The sequence below is a fragment of the Symphalangus syndactylus genome, chromosome 9, assembly GCF_028878055.3.
Source record: "Symphalangus syndactylus isolate Jambi chromosome 9, NHGRI_mSymSyn1-v2.1_pri, whole genome shotgun sequence".
In the NCBI taxonomy this organism is placed as follows: domain Eukaryota; kingdom Metazoa; phylum Chordata; class Mammalia; order Primates; family Hylobatidae; genus Symphalangus; species Symphalangus syndactylus.
Genome location: NC_072431.2, coordinates 106,099,944 through 106,121,915, shown reverse-complemented (window position 1 = coordinate 106,121,915; position 21,972 = coordinate 106,099,944). Strand labels below are relative to the sequence as shown.

At 42.1% G+C, this 21,972-nt stretch overlaps 1 long non-coding RNA gene across 1 annotated transcript; it reads left to right on the top strand.

The window, feature by feature from the left end:
- The first annotated feature begins 436 nt into the window (after nucleotides 1–436).
- Nucleotides 437–2,811, top strand: LOC129490475 (uncharacterized). Its single transcript, XR_008660264.1, has 3 exons — nucleotides 437–581; nucleotides 1,527–1,590; nucleotides 2,577–2,811. It is a non-coding gene; the product is annotated as an uncharacterized lncRNA (long non-coding RNA).
- The last annotated feature ends 19,161 nt before the right edge of the window (nucleotides 2,812–21,972 follow it).

The following is a 21,972-nucleotide window of genomic DNA, read 5'->3' as shown; positions in this document are numbered from 1 at the left end:
TTGCACAGCAGGTTTAATTTCACAGCTTTTAGTTTCATGACATTCAAATACCAGCAATTGATTGGGGGGAGGGGAGAGACCCATGTTTATTGGAAATATCAGTCACTGTAAAAAATCCTGAAGGAAAACTTGCCACATTGTAAAAGGTCACCAGATAAATAATTGCCTTCTGAATTGGGATGATTCCTGTTGTCATTAAGCCCCAGCAGCGATCTAATACACTTTAATACTTCCACTAAATTCTGGGAGACAACTTTGCAATCGCAGTCACATAGACAATTAAAGCTAAGCAATTGGTGCCTGAGTCAGAAGGCTTTTTCTTTTTTCCCCCCATTTTTAATGCATAAGATGAAACGATATCCACTTCTCAACTCTTCTCCTCCCTTTTTGCAATGATCATCATTTTACCCCTGTGAACACAATTGATTCAGGGCTTAGTTTCTCAAGCCTAACACAAGACCGGCTGGCATTAGCTTTATAGCAGATGTTTCCCATTCCAGCTCTCACATCTCCCCGCCTCCACCAACAGGGAGAACAGTTGTATTCACCAAACAGTGGGATCTTCCTAAATCATCCTTCTGGTAAGTGGCTGCTGTGGACTAAATTGTGTTCCCCCAAAACCGTTATGTTGAAGCCCTAACCCCTGATGTGACTGTATTTGGAGATAGTGCCTATAAGGAGGTAATTAAGATTAAACAAGGTCATAAGAGTGGGGCCATGGTTTAATAGGATGAGTGTTCTTATAAGGAGAGACACCAGAAAACTCCTCTCTCTCTGCCATGTGTCTGCCATGCCATAGAAAGAAGGCAGCCCCTGCAAACCCAAAAGAGTGCCTTCACCAGAAACTGAACCCTACCAGACCTCAATCCTGGACTTTCCAGCCTGCACCACAGGGAGAAAATAACTTTCTGGTGTTTACGCCAAGCAATCTGAGATATTTTGTTGTGGCAGCCTGAGAAAGCTAATACAGTGGCCTTCTAGAGACAGCAACAAAGAGATTTCCTTACTTCTTCACTGAGTGGGTCCTCACAGCCACAACAGACTGCGGACACAGTTTGGCCAGCAGAGATGCAGGACATTTCCTGCTACAGAGAGGGAGGTAGTCATGTTAGCCTGCAGCCACATGGGCAAAGGGAATGGATGAGGAGAGTCAAGGGCATCAGACCTCATCTAAGGACAGGGTTATGCACAAAAGCTCTTATAATTAGGCATCCTGTGCCCGTGTGTAAATGTCTGTCTTTTTGCAAGAGGTCTTTATAGTAGAATGAGGAAGAGGGCATGTCAGCATGGTGTACGTCTAGGTTATAACAGGGGCTAACTGAAGTGGTGACAGTATTCACTTTCCCCTTGAAAGCTGGTCCTAGAATTATCTGAAAAAATGGTCAGTCAAGCTCACTGACCCATGACCCCCCTGGCTGCTGCAGGTTGTTTTTCTGCTCTGCTAAGTGAAGTTAATATAACCCAGGACTCCCTGGTAAATCCTCCCTTAAGCCTGTAACCAAGTAGTGTACATTTACATGTTCCAGAACGGAAACCTCAGCATCAAAGACATGTCTCCTGGACTTGGAGTTGAATGTTTACAAATCACAAGTGAGTTCATCAAGAAGGTTTAAATATGTTTAGGAGAAACCCCTGATTCTACTACACAAAGCAAAATAACTCGGGCTGTGTGTGTGTGTGTGTGTGTGTGTGTGTGTGTCCTCTTAATTGATCTCTTTCCCAAGAAAGATCCAAGATGTAGAAACCATCTTGTAGTGACCCAACATTTCCTGAGCACCCGATCTGAGCTAGGTGTTTTATGTAATAGTTGCCAACATTTATTGATTATTTTGTTAAGATAGTGAACAATTACTTTATTTAAGCCTAGCAAGAAATGTATTATTATCCCCCATTTATAGACAAAGAAACTGGTCTTGGGGGTTTGGTAACTTATCCAACCATAAAAAGTTAGCCAGATTAGCCTTCAACCTAGGTTCCTCTTGCTCCAAAGTCTACAGATGGCTCTATATCTCACAGTAACCCTATGCAGTAGGGATTATAAATCTACTTCACCAACTAAATCAAGTTATTTGTTCAACATCACACAATTACTAGTAACAGAACCAAGCCTTACCCAGACCTGGACAAGCCCATGAGCGCTCCATCACCCAAGGGGTTATCACATCCTGGCACACACAGAAAAGGTCTGAAACAGTGCTTCTCAAGTCTTAGTGTGCAGTACCATTTGACCCAGTGATTCTACTCTAATCTACCCAAGTGAAATAAAAACATATGCCACCAAAAGACTTGTACACAAATGTTCTTTGAGGTATTACTCATAATGGTCCTAAAATTGGGGGAAAAAAACACAAATGTCCATCAACTAATGAACACATAAACAGAATTGATAGGGACAGAAGGCAGGGAAATTCTGGGCAGAAGAGGGCAGTCCCCGGCTAGAGTGCCATCCTCAAACCTGGAACCACGGCCCAAAGTGGGAGCATACATTCCCACTTTTCTTCCCACTCGAATATTGCCTTTTCCAAAACCACCCATGGCCCAACTTGCTCCCCATCCTGTGCCCATAAAAACCCCAGGCTCCACTGGCAGAGGAAAAGAAGAGAAAAGGAGAAGCAGCAGAACATCAGAGACTACGGTTGGATGTCAAAGAGCAGCAGCTTGATTTAGAGGGACAGCTTGATGGCGTTGCTTAGGAGTCTGTGGACAGTCGGACTCCAGGGGAAGACGATCTTCTCACTCCATCACTTTTTCAGCCCCCCTTCCATCTGAGAGCCACTTTGGTCAGCAATAAAATCCCTGGCATTTACCATCTCCAATTTGTTCATGCAACTTCATTCCTCCTGGATGCCAGAAAAGAACTAGGGTACAGGTGCAAAAGGCTGCCAGACTGACCCTCCACTGAGCTGTTAACACTTAAGCCATCTGTGGACAGCAAAGCTAAAAGAGCACTGACTGTAACACTCTTTCTGGGGCTTCAGGGTTGCCGGCACCTCCCCTAGGTGTTACTGGGTTGGGGGGAGCTGCACACAGTTTTGTTCCTGCCGGTGCCCAAAAGTGCTCACCCTGGCTCCTGCACCCACTCACCTGCATTCCCCCTCCTGCGAGGGGTGGAACACAGTGGGACCAAGAGAGTGGAGTCTGCCCCTGTTGGCACCCAAGCAGCGGCTAGTTCTAGCACCTGTGCACTCCAGTTCCCACCACAAAGGAGTCAGGGAGATTTCCTGCTTCGGAATGGGATATAATCATAACAATGGAATGTTATTTGGCAATAGAAAGAAATGAAATACTGATATCTGTACAGCATGGACAAACCACAAAAAGCATAACATTAAATGAAAGAGGCAAGACACAAGGGATCACATATTGTATAGCTCCATTCGTCTGAAATGTCTAAGACAAATTTATAGAGACAGTGGATCAGTGGTTGCCTGGGAAAGAGATGGGAAGGAACCAGATTGACAGTAAAGGGAATGAGGGATCTTATTGGGGTAATATTATAGAAGTGTTTTAAAACTGATTTATAGTGATGGTTGTACAACTTGGTAATTTCACTAAAAATTATTGAATTGTACACTTGAAATGGGTAAGTTACATATGTAAAATATGCCCAAATAAAGTTGTAAAACAATTTTTAAGGTGCAATTGAATTATCTTAACATCTTGTTAAAATGCAAACTGAGTCAGTAGGTGCTATGGTTTGAATACGGGATTTTTTGGCCCCACCAGGTCTCATGTTGAAATTCTATCCCCATTGTCGGAGCCTTATGGCAGATCCTTTATGAGTGGCTTGGTGCCATTCTCAAGGAAGGGATTGAGTTTTCACCTTTGGTTCCTGAGAGAATTGGTGTTGAAAGGAGCCTGGCACCTCCTCCCCTTTTCTTGGTCTACTCTCCATGTGCTGTCTGTGCGCAGCCCCCCTTTGCCTTCTGCCATGAGTGGAAGCAGCCCAAGGCCCCACCAGAAGCCAAGCAGGTGCCAGTGCCATACTTCTTATACAGCCCGCAAAACTGTGAGCCGAATACACCTCTTTTCTTTACAAATTGCCCAGCATCAGGTATTCTTTTCTAACAACGCAAATGGACTAAGACAGTAGGTTTAGGGCAAGGCCTAAGATTTGCATTTCTAGTAAACTCCAAGGCGATGCTGATGCTGTTGATCCAGAGACCACATTTTGAGTAGCGAGGAGACAGGTGTCCCAAATTCCTATTTCTCCAATTCAACTAACCCCAGACAAGTTACTCCCTCACTTGGGCTTCATTTATGAAGATGTAGCATCCTCAGTCATCTCATTCTGAATTCTTCATTGGCCTTGAACCATGTCATGAATGCACCAAATCCTAAATGAAAAATTTTTATTTCTCCCCTCTTTTTCTTTGTTTGCCTAAGCCAGCATGTGAAACTTTAGCACGTCAAGCTCACTCAAGGAGATGTTTAATATGCAGATTCCCTGACTCCCTCCGCCCCCCGCCCCCAAGACATTCTGAAACTGTAGGCCATCACTAGGAAAACTGTCTTTTTAACAAGCACTCCAGGTAACTCTTATGCAGGTGATTTAAAAATTGTCTTTTGTGCAATGTTAATCTAAATCCGCACACATCAATAGAAATATGATGGAAGCCCATATGTTATTTTAAATATTCCAGTAGCCACATTTTAAAAAGTAAAAAGAAATAGGTGAAATGAGCTGTCATAATATATCTTATTTAACCCATTAAATCCAATATGTTATCATTTTAACATGTAATCAATATGAAAATATTGAGATAATTTATGTATTTTTTTGGTACTAAGTCTTTGAAATCTGGTGTGTATTTCAAATTTATCACACATCTCAATTCAGACTAACCATATTTCAAGCACTCAGTTTTGGTCACTGATTCAAAAGCTGCTGCTCACTGTCTCTTAAAGATGCCTACCTTATTATCTTCAGCTCCGAGAAGTTACTGGGCTCCTTTCATCATTTTCTGTGATATATCATGCTCTTCTCACCAATCCCCCCAAGTCCACATTTATTGTTTATTCCACTTTGAGTTTTTAGAAAAAAAGTAATCATCTAAACCACTACTGCAATGCCCTTCCTAAAAGGGAAATCTCTGAAAAATCTGCATCCTTCAGCTTCTCCCCGATGATTGCTAGTCCCCACCTGCTTGACCCACTCAGCAATTCTCACCCATTACTCCATCTCCCCATAGCCCCCACGGACCCCGATTCATCTTCCGGGAGCATCAACCCTCTAACAGCTCCATCCCACTGCCTATGTGGCTCCTGAATTTCGGACACTTATTGGAGACTTTTAATTGAGCTGTGGCCCTCTCCTGTATTTCAAAGCAATCCCTGAAGGCCCAAATCATCCCTAAAAGTCTCCTCCAGAGAAAAAGAGCAAAAACAGAAACTCAACCCATGAGCCTCCTTTCCTACCACTGCTAAGAGTTTCCATTCAGTAGATCTCCATTTCCCACACCCTTGGGTTCTGGCAGCTCACTGGGAGAGGAGGGATCTTTGGGAAGGTCATCTGATCATGTGTGGAAAGAGTCGAGGGAATTAAAAATCAGATTGCCTGCCCATGTCATAGATTGTTCAGGAAAAAGCAGCTGCTTGGCATGTGTGTATGCAGCCCACACAAACAACATAGGTCATGTTTACGTCTACATAAATATGTATAGTTGAAGCACCCTCTAGTGGAACACCTAGAGAAGGTCACACTCTCTGGAGAAACTCACCCTTGGAGAAAAACAAAAAACAAAAAACAAAAAAACAAGGTATTTGGAAATCTTATCTGCCCAGAGCATCCATGATGAGATATAAGAGCACAAGTCTGTAGTGTATTCATGTACAGGGGGCACAGGCCAGCCCGGTGTCCACTTGGTCCTGCTGGGTGAGGAGGGGACATGAGCTGAACTGGCCTTTCTTGAGGCCTCACATGGAGGCTTTGATTCCCCTGTTGCCTGAGGTGTAAGAAAGCAGTGTTGGGATGTATTTTACAGATTGCCACTGATTCCTTTCAGGGTAAGAAGCTGTCCATCTCCATTTCAAATCAAGGAGTGGGGAGAGAAGATAGATTATTCACTATCGGGACAACTGGATTGCTATTGGGAAGAGGGTAAATTTGAAGCATGACTCAACTTTCATACACTAAATAAATTCCAAACTGAAACATAAAGAATTTGAGAAAAGGAGTGAAGATTATATTGAAGTAGGAAATACCTTGCCAAATGTAACCCCAAATCGTTAAGTCATTTTAAAAACCATTGAGAAAGTTTAACACAGAAAAACAAAACATTTCCACATGGCCAAAAGCAATGCCATGAACAAGGTCAAAAGACAAATAGCACACAAGGGGAAAAATGCAACGGATAGTACAAAGGGATAAAGTCCTTAATCTAGATGGTGTTCCTACAATTAATAAGCCACACACTCAGAGTTCAAAAGAAAAAAAATGAACAAGGGATATGAACAGACAGGTCTCAGAAAAGAAAAAATTATGCTCTTAAACATATAGAACAATGTTCATTCTCATTCATAAGAGTTGTTTTTCAACATCACAGAGTAGGGTCATATGCTAAGCAGGGCAAGTACAAGGAAGCAGGCACAGTCATATGTGGGAGTGTGGAATAGAAACTGGCACACTGTTCATGAAGGGCAATTTCTTAATAGCCGTCAAAATAAACATTAGCCATACACATTGACCCAGTAAGTCCACTTGTAGGAATTTATCTTACAAATATGCTTACAGATGTGTGAAATGATGCATGCATGAGGAAATTCATGGAAGCATGGTTTGCAAGAGCAAAATCTTAGAAACACTGTAAATGCCCATAAAGAAGGGACTGGGGAAATAAATTATGGTACATCCATACAATAGAAAACTATGCAGCCATGGGCTCCATGTTTCCTACATAAGTCATCTCTATCTGTGGAGATGTGGATTAATTTTCTACATATATAAAGTGAAAATAACAAGATGAGGTGAGGATGTGAAGATTTTCATTAAAAAAATGAGGTTCCCTGGGGGAAAAAAAAAATGTTTCTCAGGTTGTAGAACCAGCTGGTGATATTTTTATGATTTTGGTATAAATGTTGATTGTTTTATTTTTAATTCAATAGTTTAAAATCATCACAGAGGGAATACATAAATATAAGAAAAGAATGGTTAGTTTTTATGTTATGGGGACAACAGTCATATAACTGCTTGTATTTTCCTCTGCATTTGCTGCTAGAAAGCTCAGAGCCACATTAGTAGCCCACCTCTTGTTTTACAGTGTTTTAGGGCATGTGTATTTTGTACTAAACTCTCTGCTGACTTAGTTTTATTTTTTTACAACTCTATACTTTCCTAAACCATTATTTTACATAGATTATAATAAACTGCTTCAAACGCAGCTTGTAATGAGATAGTGCTATATACCAACTGTTTGTGTCACCCCCACCCCAAGAAAATTCATGTGTTGAAATCCTACCCCACAGTGTGATGGTATTAGGAGGTCAGGCCTTTGGGAGGTAATTAGGCCATGATGGTGGAGCCCTTATGAATGGGATTAATGCCTTTATAAAACAGGCTCCAGAGAGTTCCCTCACCCCTTCCACCTTGTGAGGATACAGCAAAAAGATGGCTGTCTATGAACCAGGAAGCATGCCCTCACCAGACACTGAATCTGCTAGTGCCTTTATCTTGACTTCTCAAAATAGAAGAACTATTTTTTTGTTGTTTATAAGCCACCCAGTCTATGGTATTCTGTTATAGCAGCCTGAATGGACTAAGACCGATAAGCATATCTTTTTTAAAAACACTAGAAAAAGAAAGCAAAGTAAAGAAAGTAGTATATGCTTCTGTTTGCATTAAAAAGAATATATGCATATGCTCACGTTTGCATAGAGTATCTCTGGAAGGTTAGTAACTCTGGTTTCTTGCAAGGGCTAGGGAACAGGAGACAATGGGAATATTATTAATTACTGATAACTAGTTAATAATAAAATACAAAATAATTTTTAAAAGTTGTTTTATGCCATATACATCTTTAATAAATATTTTTTAAAGTTATCCTTTCCTTTGCTCTAAGGAGCCACTTGATTGCTTTGAGCACCACTCTCCTGGTTGCTACTGTTCTGCCAACAGGAAGCAGTGTAATAGAGGAGAAATTGACTTACTGTCACCCATTGACTTTCTGTTGTAATGTGGACTCACTGGTTCTGTGTATTGTGCCAGAGCTGCTGAAATATCTATAAATATTTTTCCTGTGTTATGAAAAATGAAAACTTGGCCCATCTCCCATAGTTTGCATTTTTTTTAAAAAAAAATGCAGTTGGAGATAAATATGATTTTTAAAAATGTATTGAAAGTGAGGTCCCTAGTAGGGGAAAGACAAGGACATGATGAGTTTTCTAAAGAGTGAGGCTTTCACTTTCATTCTCTACTAAGGCTCACATCTATGTAAGTCCCCAACAATGATGCGCTATGTATTTTTTAAAGTCAGGTTTATTGAGGTATAATTTACACACGGTTTTATATACATACAATTGACCCTTAAACAACATGGGTTTGAACAGCATGGGTCCTTTTATACGCAGAGTCTCATCTGCTCTTGCCACTCCTGAGATAACAAGACCAACCCCTCCTCTTCCTCCTCCTCTTCAGCCTACCCATCGTGAAGATGAATGAAGACCTTTATGATGATCCACTTCCACTTAATAAATATTAAATACATTGACTTATGATTTTAATGACATTTTCTTTTTCTAGCTCACTTTTATTATATCAATACACTGTATAATATATAAAATACGCATATACATATAACATACAAAACATGTGTAAATTGACTACGTTATCAGTAAAGCTTCCAGTCAACAGTAGGCTATTAGTAGTTACATTTTGGAGGAGTCAAAAGTTATATGCAGATTTTCAACTGCAGGGGTGTAGGAACCCTTAAGTCCTGCACTGTTTGAGGATCAACTGTATGTATAACTGTTATATATAAAAAATTCACCCTTTTTAGGATATAGTTCAGTGCGTTTTATATATATATATATATATATATGACAAACATATATAGATCATATATAGAACATTTCCATCACCTCAAAAATTTCCCTCCTTCCCCTTTATCGTCAAACCTTCCCTTACCCCCAGTTCCTTAACATTTTTTTTTTTTTTTTTTGAGACAGTGCCTCGCTGTGTTGCCCAGGCTAGACTCGACCTCCTGGCCTCAAGCGATTCTCTGGCCTTAGCCTCCCAAGCAGCTGAAACTATCAGTGAGTTTTAACTTTTTATTTGGGAGCAATTTTACAGTTACAAAAAATTTGTAAAGATAGTTCACAGTTCTCATATATCCTTCATCCAACTCTCCCTAATGTTATTATAACATCTTACATAACAGTGTTTATATGTATCAAAACTAAGAAATTAACACTGGTAAATTACTATTAAGTAAGCTTTTATTTTATTCAGATGTAACCAGTTTTTCTATTAATGTCATTTTTTGGTTTCAGATCCTATCCTGGATCCCACCTTGTATTTAGTCATCATGTCTCCTGAATCTCTTGTGACCTGTGACAGCTTCTCAATCTTCCTTTGTTTTTCATGATCCTTTTAAATTTATTTATGCCTAGTTTTCCATTATTGGAATGCTAAGCGTGTGGGAGTTACTTATATCCCACTGCTCAAGGTCATTACCAAGGTCTGATTTTTCACTCATGCAAAAATTCAAAAAATTGTTAAGAATACTGGTCAGATAGTATGTAGTACATCTCTCAGTTTGGGTTTGTCTTCTGTTTTCTCACAACTAGACTGGGCTTATGGATTTGGAGTAAAAATGCCAGAGAGATGAGGTGTCCTTCTCAAGGCATCATGGCAGGGCACATACCATGGTTGTGTAAGATGTTAACTTTAGGGAGAGTTGGATGAAGGATAAACAAGAACTCTGAACTACCTTTGCAAATTTTGTGTAAAGTGTAAAATTGCTCCCAAATAAAAAGCTATAACTGACCTATAATTCCAGCTATTTGGGAGGCTGAGGTGGAAGAATCATTTGAGGCCATGAGTTCCACTTGATTTATCATTGGTGATGGTGACCTGGATCACCTAACAGTTTTCTCCACCACAAAGTTACTTTTTCACTTTCCAAACTCCATTCATTAGAAGCACTAAGTCCAACTCACTCTTGAGGAGAAGGCAACTAAACTCCACCTCCTAGAGGGGAGCTCTCTCCACATATTATGTGGCCACTTCCCTCCTCCAGGCCGTCTTCTCCCTGTGCCATCTTTCTCAGGGAGCACCTGCAAAGGCCTGTGGAGAAGAATCTGCACATGTCCCTGTGACTTCTCGTTGTGACTGCACCTCCTCACAACTCTCTACTCTCACCCTGGTCCACACTTGCCATTTGCTACCATCTACAATTTTTGCTGAATCCTTCATATTCACTTCTTAATCCTTGTGTGGCCTAGGCATGTCTTCTGTGCTCTGTTCTGCTGAGTTGGTGGTTCTCTCCCATCTCTCCTTGGAAGGTCCTGTCTTTTCTTGGATTTCAGGCTATTTGGTGGCCTAAACCTCATCTTTCTAATGGTTTCAAGGAGAACTGTCACTATTGTTTATCAAGCTTTTTACTTGTTAAGGTGAGAGTGACACTATCTTCAGCTTCCTACATGCCGGGTGGAAGCAGAACTTGTACTGAATTTGAAATCCACTCTCCTCTGAGGGGAAAGTGAGAGCCAAGGGATGCACAACCGTGAGAACATCAGAGAACATCCTCAATTCCATGACTCCCAATTAGACCCACCACTGGCTGCTATACCCTGGCACACCAGGTCCTATGACTATCCTGAGAATGGTTGGAGCCATTCTGAGAAAGAATGATCAGAACTAACTCTAAGCAAAAGCTGCTGCAGTTTCTCCCTCCGATCATAACCCTCACTCACTCCTCACTTGCCTAAGGCACCCCTCCAGGTAGCCCATGTCTTGGTTCTGCCATAGCACCCACCAACTGGGGTCATCTACTCTCATCGCAGCACTTGGTGCTCCCCCAAGCCCTCCTGAACCAGTGAGTGATGTGAGCACGTGCCAGTGTTTGGTGGTGGCTGCAGTGACAGCTCAGCCTACCCCACACACTTATGTCTCTGACAGTTTCGTTCTGTCACACACTCTTTCATTCCTTTATTCATTCACTCAACAAGTAGCAAATATAGCAGGAATTATGCTGTGAGAATTATGCTGGGCTTTGGATATCCATCTAGTGAACCCCGTAAAAACAACTTAACATTTTTTTCTACAAGGAGAGGCCAAACAACAATGATCTTTGAGTGTGTTTCGAGTATACACAATTGTCTTCATAATAAGCTTTGTATCTGAGTAGCCATTATAAAATTCCATTTGAGCCTCAGAACAGCTCTGTGAGGTAGAGGAAAGATTGAAACTGAGAGATATTTGGTGCTTGCCCTGTGATTGCACTGTTCATATCTGAGCCAGGTCTTGAGGTCTTCTGACTTCAAATATAGTGTTCTCACTGCTCCAATGCCTGCATCTGTGAGAAGTAGTAAAATATTCAAAACTAAATGTGTCCTATGTAAACCAAGGACCACTCTCACCAAAATTTAAAAGAATAGGTGTCCCAGGTGATTGGGTTTCCGTGGCTAGGATTCAGGCCTAAATTTATATATTATTTCATCCCTGTCCTTTTACCAGCTCTATCCCAATCACAGCACTCCAACTGAGGTCAAGAGAATGACCCTGGAACCCAGTGACCCAAACTATCTGCTATAGTGATGGGCACTGGCAACTAAACCTCATTATTACCAGCTTATTAGCAATGGAGAAAAGCCACATGCAGATTTACAAAAAGAATGTTTTGAACCTTCTCAAGGAGACTTAATCAAAAAACAGCAGTGCACAACCGGTCCAGGCCTCTGTACAGGCACTCATAAATTGTCTGTGACCTTCCTGGGTGCCACTCTGCACAGACAGCCCTGGAGACCTCAGATGCTATCTGCATGGAAATCTCTGGACCAGGTGCTGCTCTGGGCGTGTTTGAACTTCAGAGGAAAACTGAGTGAACCAATGTCATTATTCCCAAGCAAATTTACCCAAATGCCAGGTAAGCAAAGCCTTTTTTTTTTTATTCACTACATTGGTCACTGGAGCAAGAAAGCTATTGCTTGTTCATTTCATCTGGTGGGACACTTTGGAATTTGTTTTTAAAAGAAGAGGCAAGATTACATTCTCAGAGGAAGATAAATACAGACAAGAACAATTTCTTGACCTTCACATAGAAAAGTAACAATAAAACTAAGCTTTTCTCTATGATTTAAAACAAAGAAAAACAAGTTCTCAGTGGTCAGGCTTCATCTTTGGGGATGAATAGTGTATAATCTAAGAGGCTTTTTGGCAAAATGGATTTGCCAGCTTTTGGTGTTTGTCCTGAAGGAAACATTCACTGAGTCAAAACATTTACATTATATAGTAAGGAGAATGTGTCAGCCTACCCTGAGGTAATGTCACAACATCTTGATGAAACATATGCCACAATAAAATTATATCAGTGCAAAAAAAATCAATGGTTATATTCGTCTATGTGTTACACACCTCCGCCTAAACTTGTTCGTTTACTGGAATAAAAATTTAGCAAATAAAATAGGAGAAATAAATTGTTCCCAATAAAAGTGGAATTCCTGAAAAGTTTATTTTAAATAGACCCCCAATCCGTTATTTTGTGGATTTAGGTGGGTTTTGACTTAAACTCTACGCACTTATAATTGTCCTGCATAATGAAACCCCATACAGTAAACTGATTGTATTTGTAAGGAACATGTTTGGAATTCTCTTTGAATCCTAACTTCATAAGCAAGGAAAGGTCTGTGAGAGTTGGATGTGTCCTATGTGTATTGCACACAACAAGTGAAAATCCCAAATTTAAACAATTAAATATAGAGCGTCTTGGGTTGTGTGGGACATAGAGCAGAGAACATAGAACCCCTTCACTTCCTTCTCTTTTTCCTCTAGACAACTCCCTTCCACACCCCCTCCGGCCATTCCCTTCCCCCTTCTCCCAACACAATTGGCAGTCTCTCAAGCACCTCTCGGAAATATTGAGTACTGTTTGCTATATGGAGCAGTTGCTTGAATGCAGCTGCATTAACTGATATCTATGAAAGAGATCTTGTATTTATCTGCCAGCAAAGATAAATGACCTCCCCATACTGTCTAGGAAGCAGTTAGGTGGGCTGTGGTTCTATGTCCAGATTTGTGGTTCTATGTCATATTTGATACACTGTTGCCTTTAAAGACTGTAATAAAATTGTCACAATCATCTACACACCTTCAGGTCACTCCTCCTTATCCCGAGAGGATTTTAGCACCTGAATCACTCCCTTCCCCTCAACACTATCCCTGATGTAGCTCTTGGTGATTCCAGAATCCACATAGATGATTCTTCCAAAACTGTGACTTCTCATTCTTGACCTCTGCTCATCCGATGACCTTCCACACTCTCATCCCCATCCCTACCAGCCACAAATCCACTCCCATGACCATGCCCTACATTGAATCATTGTCAAAAATTACACCCTCCCCATAATCTCAATTTCAATCCTCCCGCTCTCTGACCCCATCTCTTATTTTTCTGTCTCTCTCCCAGTACACTAATTTCAACAGGTCCTCAACCCCACTGAACCACGAATCCATTGGCCCTACTACTTTTTCCTGTTCCTCTAACCCCTATGGGTTCAATTTCCTCTTTTCCCAACTTAGACCCTTGGTCCATCTTTGTACTTGCTCTCTCACCCTCAGCAAAACACAGCCCTGGTTAAATCCAGTCCTCTGCTCACTTCTCTCCAGCTCCAAGGCAGCTGACTGTGACTGAAGGAGAACACACAACTGTGCTGATTGACCTTACTGTAAGTGCAAAAGCACAAAACTCTAATGTTGAGAGGTCTTCTTGTCCACCTATAATGACCTACTTAACTCACACTTCCAGTCTCTTGGGTGACTCTTACATAGCTCTCTTCTTCTCAAACATCCAACAGCTTCTTCCCCACTTTCTCTCTCAGTTGATGGCCTTTCACTAAAATAAAGGAAACGATTAGAGGCAAATTTCCACCCAGTCCCCCTGCCAGAACCAGCGGCCTGCCTCTCTGACTCGCCTAACGGACCTTCTCCCTTGTTACAGCGGTGAGCAGCCCGTGCACTTTCAGAATCAACCCTTTAGCTTCAGCATCTGCTCCCTCCCTCTTCCCACCCTGAACGCAGCTCTTTCAGGTTTCCTCTCTGTCCCACATCAACAATTGCACGCTCTCTTCTTGATCATTTACATCAGGACACAAAGAGATAATCACCTATTTGAAAAAGAAAAAAAATATCTTGACTCTACAGATACTGCCTCATTGCTTTCTTCCCTTACAGTGAAACTCTTCTAAAGGGTTTTCTGTCTCTACTCCCTCTGCTCCCACTCTTTTTGAATCTGCTTCAACAAGGCTGTTGTTCCCCTCACTCCACTAAAACTGCTTTTGATGAGGTTGCCAATGACTTCCATCTTGCCAAGTCCAGTGGTAGTTTCTCACTAACCATTTAATTTAACGTATCAGCATTATTTGATGGTAGATCACACCCTCCTCCTTTCTTAACTTAGCCTCCAGGAAAACATTCTCTCTTGGTTCTCTTCCTACCTTATCAGCCACTCCTTCTGAGGCCTTTTTTGCTTGTTCTTTCTGTCTTTCCCATCTGAACACTGAAGTGTCCCAGGCTGAGTCCTCAGACCTCTTCTCTATCTTCACTCTTTCTCTAGGTGATCACATGATCTCATGGTTTTAAATTCCATCTACATACAGATACATGCAAAATACATATCTCCAGTCCAACTCCAGACTTGTATATGCAACTGGCAATTAGGAATCTCTGCTAGGATATGTAATAGGCATCTCAAATTCAACATGTTCCAAAACAAATATGTATTTTTCCTTACTGCTTCTACCATTTTCCACACCTTAGTTGTTGAAAACTCCAAGCTTCTGGTTGCTCAGACCCAAATCTTGGAGCCATCCAGGATTCTTCTTTCTCTTACATACCATATCTAGACCATAGGCAAAACCTGCCAGCTCTCCTTTTGAAATGTCTGTTGAATCTGATCACTTTTCACCCTCTGTCCTGGTCCATGCCACCATAATCTCTTCATCTCTTATCTCTCACTTGAGTTATTGAACTGACTAGCTACCTTCTTCCACTTTTACTTTATTTATTTATTTTATGAGACGGAGTCTTGCTCTGTCACCCAGGCTGGAGTGCAGTGGCACCATCTCAGCTCACTGCAACCTCTGCCTCCTGGGTTCGAACAATTCTCCTGTCTCAGCCATCCGAATAGCTGGGACTATAGGTATGCACCACCACAACCGGCTAATTTTTGTATTTTTAGTAGAGACGGGGTTTTGCCATGTTGGCCAGGCTGGTCTTGAACTCCTGACCTAAAATATTCCACCCACCTCAGCCTCCCAGAGTGCTGGGATTACAGGCGTGAGCCACCACGCCCAGCCTCTACTTTTACTTTAGACTGTGGCCAGAATTGTAGCACCATCACACCTCCACCTCCACCCCCGCTGCCAAACCCAGCTACATCCCAGTTCTACGTCTAGTCTCGGCTTTGTCCGCAGCAGGAAATGTAACCTTTGACAATGTCCCACCCCGTCACTGGGTCCGTCTCATTTGTAAATATGGTAGTTGTATTAGGTTACTTAGGTTTCTTGCAGCTTGAATATTTTAGGGTCCTCTGTTTAAAACACCCCCCTTCTCCAGAAATCTGATGTAATACTTCCACCTGACTGACTGGTCCTTCCCTGGGGCTCTCAGAGTCTTAGTGTGTGTGTCTTAGTGCTTTTCACATGGTCCCAAAATCCTTGATTCACTTGAGTCTCCCTCATCTTGAGACTACAAAGCCCTTTAATGCAAGGAGCTATGTGTTGGTTGCCTTTGTGTCCCCAGCACCTAGCATAGTTCCTGGTACATAGTAGTGCTCAGTAAATGTGTGTGATATGAATGAAGATAAAGCAGGTCACCTTCATGCCGGGAAAGAGATTGAAAAAAGAAAATCACAGAGACAGACCCTGAGAAGCTGGAGGCAAGATGAGGATGCTGAGGCAAAAAGACCAAGTCTAGAGCCATGGGTTTGAAGGAAAAAAGGGGAGGGGGGGCCAGGCTCAATGGCTCACACCTGTAATCCCAGCACTTCAGGAGGCTGAGGGGAGTGGATCACGAGGTCAGGAGTTCAAGACCAGCCTGGTCAACATGGTGAAACCACATTTCTACTAAAAATACAAAGGTTAGCCAAGCGTGATGGCAGCCTCCTGTAATCCCAGCTACTCGGGAGGCTGAGGCAGGAGAATCACCTGAACTCAGGAGGTGGAGGTTGCAGTGAGCCGAGATCACACCATTGCTTTCCAGCCTGGGCGACAGAGAAAGATTCTGTCTCAAAAAAAAAAAAAAAAGAAAGAAAGGAAGAAAGAAAGGAAGAAAGGAAGAAAGAAAGAAAGAAAGAAAGAAAGAAAGAAAGAGAAGAGAAAAAAAGAAAAGAAAAGAGAAACGAAAGGGGAGGGACACCTTAGGGACACTGGAGACACTGGGGCCTGCCCAGGTATCAGCTTACATTTACATTCACAGGGGGCCCCCTGAGCTCAGCCCCAAGGAGAGGCTTATAAGAAGGGTAACACAGACTTCTAGGAAGAGTAACTCTCTGCCTTCAAGGAGCTAACTAGCCTGCTGGGCAGATAATCCATGGATGGACTAGAAGCCACTTTAAATTGTACCAGACAGTGCATGGGCAGGAACCAAGTGCTAAGTACTGTGGTGCAGATTACTAAAACTATAGGCAGGGAAAGATCAGCGTGAGCTGGAACCTGTCCCTGCTCAGCTGAAGGCAAATCTGTGCCTCCTTCCTAGTTTTTTCTAGTTTTAAAAAACCTGCCTATAATTTCTTTGATTATGCCCCCATATACGGCTTTCACTCAAGAATCATGACAGCAAGACCTTGGTGGACCTAGTTCCAAAGATTCTTGGTTTCCCTTCAAATAAATGTGTCAGGTCTAAAAGTTAAAATGTTTCAACCACATGTTCAAAGACCACAAATGCTTACTTCCATAATAGAGTCTGTGAATGGGAGTCTCCATTCCATCACACCTGACTTGGCTATACACTCCATGAAAACAGGGACTGTGTCTGTCTGCTCAGTGCTGGCTGCCCTATGCTTGGTATTTGCATGGGAGACTGTAGAGGACCAATGACTATTTCTTGAAAGAATGAATAAGCCTCAGGAGTGTGTGTTAGAGGTGGGAAGATTTATAACTAATTGGCTTATATCTAAAATGTGTAAAGTATTCAGGGAGACATTTTATTTAATTGTAAGAAAATGAGTTATTGATAGTTGAGAATTGTTCAGGACTACCTCATTTCTAGAAGTGTGATTTCATCTTGTAGCTTTGGTAGGTGAATGGATAAACAAACTTTGGTACATCTACACAATGCATATGGTTCAGGTCTAAAAAGAAATGAGCTATCAAGCTATGAGAAGGCATGGAGGAAACTTAAATGTATATTATTAAGTGAAAGAAGCCAATCTAAAAAGCCTACAAACTGTATGATTTCAACGGCATTTCATTCCGGAAAAGGCAAAACTATGGAGAAAATGAAAGATCAGTGGTTGCCAGAGATTAGGAGATGGGGAGGAGTAAATAGGCAGAGCACAGAGGATTTTTAGGGCAATGAAACTATTCACCATTGTTACTCCAAAACATAGTGGAGCTTATTATTTATTTTAAGCCCCTGTGTTTTGGAGTAACAATGGTGAATTGTGAATTTGTCAACCCATAAAATGGGTTAGGTGCAGTGGCTCATGCCTGTAATCCTAGCCCTTTGGGAGACCAAGGCTGGAGCATCACTTGATCCCAGGAGTTCAAAACCAGCCTGGGCAACATGGCAAAACCCTGTCTATACAAAAAAATTAAAAAGTAGCCAGACATGGTGGTACGTGCCTGTGGTCCCAGCTACTTGGGAAGCTGAGTTGGGAGGATCACCTGAGCCCAGAAAGCCAAGGCTGCAGCGAACTGTAATTGCACCACTGCACTCCGGCCTGGGTGACAGAGTGAGACCCTGTCTCACAAAAAAAAAAAAAAAAGCCCATAAAAGGTACAATACCAAAAGTGAACCCTAATGTAAACAATGGCCTCTGGATGATGTTCCAACACATGTTCATCAATTGTAAGAAATGTACCGATGTGGTGCAAGATGCCAATAGTGGGGGAGGTTGTACATGTGTGTGGAACAGGGGCTATATGGGAACTATCTGAACACTCAGTTTTGTCATACTTAAAATTGCTCCTAAAAATGAAAGTTTATTAATTTAGAAAAAAAAGGTAGAGCTTATTCCCCTCCTCTTGAATATGAGCAGAACTCAGTGATTTGCTTCTAATGAATAGAATGTGGTAGAAATGATGCTATGATAACATCTGAAGCTGGGTCATAACGAGAGTTGCTTCCACCTGGTTCTAACTTTCTTGGGTGGATCACTAACTTTAGGGGTCATGGGAATTGATTATGGGAAGCCATGTAGATATCACATCCTAAGGACCTTCAAACAGCATATGGAGAGGCTCATGAGGAAAGGAACTGAGGCCTCCCACCAACATCCAGCACCAACTTGCCAGCCATATCTATGAGCCATCTTGGAAGCAGATCCTCCAGCCCCCATCAAGCCTTCAGATGCCTGCAGCCCCAGCCAACATCTTGACTACAACCACCAAGCCAAGCTGCTCCCAAATCCCTGACTCACAGAAACTCTGAGAGCTAATAAATGTTTGCTATTAAGTCACCATGTTTTGGGGTAACTTGTTCTGCAATAATACATAACAAATATAATCCTCATTAACTATTGTATATTGTGTTTTTTGTGTGAATTGGCATGGAAGTGGATGTAAAATTGGGCTATATGTTATTGGGTTTTCAATATAAGAAGGTTGTTTAATTAACTATGACAAGAGTTGTGAGATTGGAGATAATTTTGTCAACAAGTAATACAAATCCCAAATAAAACTGACAAACAATACTGTACATATTGGTTCCCATGCCTAAAGGCCCAGCAGCAGGGTGGGTTTCCAATCAATCTGTCTAGGGGCTTCTGCTGCATCGCCCTGTGACTTTCTTGCCTCAAACCTCCCAGACAATGTCAGCTTTATCCTCACATTGGGTAACACGATGGCTGCAGCAGTTCCGGGCCTCACATCAGTACATGTCAGTATCTAAAAGAAAAGTGTCACTTCTGGAACTTTGCCTGGAAGACTGAGAACTTTCTTTGATGCTTCTCACTGGCCAGAATTGGGTCACAAGCCTATTATTGAGCCTTCACTGGGAAGGAGGATGGGATTACCCACAGGTCACCCAGGGCCACCCCTGCAGCTGGGAGTGGTATCTGCTTTCCTTCAGGCCTGTGGGTTGGGTAGGAAAGCAAAGGGAACCCAAATAACAAGAGAGTTGTGTTAGGGAAGAGAAAGAGGGGATCTCTGCTGGACAGGCCACCAACAGCAGTGTTTATGTGATGTGCTTTACACAGACACACAACAGCCATGTTAACTTCTAGTTCCGAGAAAAAGGAAAAAATAGCTAATAAACTTTGCAAAATCTTGACAATAACACATTTCATGATGTTCCCATGGGCTTTATGCTTTCTAGCTGCAGTTTTCTTTCATCTCAGGTGGGGTATTTTTGTTTATATGTAGTGTTCTTTTTTTGGTTGTTGTTACAGAATTTAGGATTTAATAAATACTTAAGATTACTAAAGGAATTTAAAGCTTTAATAAAGCTCTAAGTTTATTTATAGGTCACTTTGAGGAGGGGATAAAAAGCTTAGAAGAGGTCTCTTCATAACACAGGTTAAAATATGCATTCTTTTCTGAGCCAGGGCGACTTGATACAGGGCTGTCCTTCATGTTATTAGGTGGCCTTTAGTATCTTTGAAATATGGCATAATTAGAAGCCTGAACCTTACTCTAATGTTTATAGCAGCACTTTATCAAACTAGGTTTCAGATCATATACAAATTCTGACACTAGAGGGAGTGCATAATGTATTACAGAAAGGGAAAGCATACACCTAATAAATTCAAGGTAAAAATGCAGAGTAGCAAGACAAGACTTTCATTATGTTCCCTTCACTAAGCCCCATGACTTTCCCCCACAACCCCCAAATTACTGGAGGCCTCTTTCCCCCTTAGAACTGTAGTTTGAATTGGTAGGAGGTTGGTAGGTTGCTTGAAGAACTGTGAAAAGAGTATTTTATTTTAGAGCCTTTCTAGTGTTTTGTTCTCATTTAAAAAAAATTGAGACATAGTATTTCCTACCTCTCATATATTAGATGGAAAAATTAAAATTACTCCTGGCTGTTTTGTTCTGTTTCTGACTTGGTTAAGATGTCTAACTATATAGTAATGTCACTATAAAATGAAAAGACTCAGACTTTATTCTTTGCTTAAAAAATGTTGTCTAGATATATTAAAGAAAGATGGCTGAATAGGAACAGCTCCGGTCTACAGCTCCCAGAGTGAGTGACAAAGACGGGTGATTTCTGCATTTCCGTTTGAGGTACCGGGTTCATCTCACTAGGGAGTGCCAAACAGTGGGTGCAGGACAGTCGGTGCAGCGCACTGTGCGTGAGCCAAAGCAGGGCAAGGCATTGCCTCACTCGGGAAGCGCAAGGGGTCAGGGAGTTCCCTTTCATAGTCAAAGAAAGGGGTAACAGACGGCACCTGGAAAATCGGGTCAGTCCCACCCTAATACTGCGCTTTTCCAGTGGGCCTGGAAAACGGCACACCAGGAGATTGTCCCGCACCTGGCTCAGAGGGTCCTATGCCCACGGAGTCTCACTGATTGCTAGCACAGCAGTCCGAGATCAAACTGCAAGGCGGCAGCGAGGCTGGGGGAGGGGCGCCCACCATTGCCCAGGCTTGCTTAGGTAAACAAAGCAGCCAGGAAGTTCGAACTGGGTGGAGCCCACCACAGCTCAAGGAGGCCTGCCTGCCTCTGTAGGCTCCACCTCTGGGGGCAGGGCACAGACAAACAAAAAGTCAGCAGAAACCTCTGCAGACTTAAATGTCCCTGTCCGACAGCTTTGAAGAGAGTAGTGGTTCTCCCAGCAAGCAGCTGGAGATCTGAGAACAGACCGACTGCCTCATAAAGTGGGTCCCTGACCCCCAAGCAGCCTAACTGGGAGGCATCCCCCAGTAGGGACAGACTGACACCTCACTTGGCCAGGTACTCCTCTGAGACAAAACTTCCAGAGGAACTATCAGACAGCTGAATTTGTGGTCTCATGAAAATCCACTGTTCGGCAGCCACCGCTGCTCACACCCAGCCAAACAGGGTCTGGAGTGGACCTCTAGCAAACTCCAACAGACCTGCAGCTGAGGGTCCTGTCTGGTAGAAGGAAAACTAACAAACAGAAAGGACATCCACACAAAAAACCCATCTGTACACCACCATCATCAAAGACCAAAAGTAGATAAAACCACAAAGAAGGGAAAAAAAAGAGCAGAAAAACTGGAAACTCTAAAAATCAGAGGACCTCTCCTCCTCCAAAGGAACGCAGTTCCTCACCAGCAACGGAATGAAGCTGGACAGAGAATGACTTTGACGAGTTGAGAGAAGAAAGCTTCAGATGATCAAACTACTCCGAGCTACGGGAGGAAATTCAAAACAATAGCAAAGAAGTTAAAAACTTTGAAAAAAAACTAGACAAATGGATAACTAGAATAACCAATGAAGAGAAGGGCTTAAAGGAGCTGATAGCCAAGTTTTGAGAACTACGCAAAGATTGCAGAAGCCTCGGTAGCCGATGCGATCAACTGGAAGAAAGGGTATCGGTGATGGAAGATGAAATGAATGAAATGAAGTGAGAAGGGAAGTTTAGAGAAAAAAGAATAAAAAGAAACGAACAAAGCCTCCAAGAAATTTGGTACT